The sequence below is a fragment of the Microtus ochrogaster genome, unplaced genomic scaffold (genome assembly GCF_000317375.1).
Source record: "Microtus ochrogaster isolate Prairie Vole_2 unplaced genomic scaffold, MicOch1.0 UNK4804, whole genome shotgun sequence".
Taxonomy (NCBI): domain Eukaryota; kingdom Metazoa; phylum Chordata; class Mammalia; order Rodentia; family Cricetidae; genus Microtus; species Microtus ochrogaster.
The window spans coordinates 1-1,243 of record NW_004953897.1 but is presented as its reverse complement, the minus strand read 5'-3'; the positions used below and the strand labels follow the sequence as shown (position 1 = coordinate 1,243).

General features: G+C 43.3%; 1 non-coding gene across 1 annotated transcript; it reads right to left on the bottom strand.

Moving 5' to 3' along the window:
- Window positions 1-1,083: 1,083 nt before the first annotated feature.
- LOC113455929 lies at window positions 1,084-1,243 on the bottom strand (the record flags this gene model as incomplete). The annotated part of the gene is made up of 1 exon (XR_003376841.1): window positions 1,084-1,243. It is a non-coding gene; the product is annotated as a U1 spliceosomal RNA (small nuclear RNA).

Sequence of the window (1,243 nt, the reverse complement as noted above, 5' to 3'; positions counted from 1 at the left end):
TAGGTGCATCTGGTGCACATGCATGTAAACAAAACACTTAGACACACAGAATTAGAAAGTTAGAACTCAAAAAAAAAGTTAGAACACATCTTTTTACTTATCATGATGGTTAATATTACATTTAGACTTACTGTGCTTGAGAGACCAGGAAGCAAAAATGCCTCATGTGTGTGTGTGTGTGTGTGTGTGTGTGTGTGTGTGTGTGTGTGTGGAATGCCTAGTGTCACACCGGTAATTCTGTAGTCCCAGGATTTGGGAAGCTAAGGTGAGAGAATCTCCCATTTTAACACAGCACCTGAGCTACATAATAAGAAAAGGAAAGGATTAATAGCAGAATATTAAATTAAGTAATAAAGCGGACTACTTTTTCAGTGTTGATTTGAACCCAGTAACTTGAACATGCTAGGCAAATGTTCTACTAAAAACCCATAGCCTACTCCATTCCCCCTGTAAGATTCCAGTCTTAGTCAGGTACTCTGTATCAGGTACCATGTTGGCCTCAAACTTGAGACAATCTTCCTCACCGCTGCCTTCCAAATGTTTACAATCCAGAAACTGGACAAATCAGTAAACCTGTCACTCAGAACTGCTTTCTTTAAGACTGTATGTATGTGTGTATACAGTGTTCTGTGCCTGTAGGCATGAGTCATGTGATTGCTGGGAATTGAGCAGAGAACCTCTGGAAGAAGACAGTGCTCTTAGACAACACTGTGAAAACAGTACACCTAAATTATCAAAACAGCTTACCCGACCAATTTCCCGCTGGGTATAGGAAAACTCAAAAGCAGTTAAAGCTTTGGGTGAGCCAGGTGGTGGTGGCGGCGCACGCCTTTAATCCCAGGCACTCAGGAGGCAGAGGCAGGCGCAACTCTGGTTGGTCTCCAAGAGCTAGTTCCAGGACAGGCTCCAAAACCACAGAGAAACCCTGTCTAGAAAAGCCAAAAAAAACCATTTAGGTCATACTAAGGACCAATAATCTGGGTATATAATCTTAGATTCAATAGCAGCAGAAAAAGGACTGTCTTAAGACTTAAAGAAAAGAAAAGGCATACTGATCAAGAACCTAACCTTAAACTACAACATCAGGGGAGAGCGCGAACGCAGTCCCCCACTACCACAAATTATGCAGTCGAGTTTCCCGCATTTGGGGAAATCGCAGGGGTCAGCACATCCGGAGTGCAATGGATAAGCCTCGCCCTGGGAAAACCACCTTCGTGATCATGGTATCTCCCCTGCCAGGTAA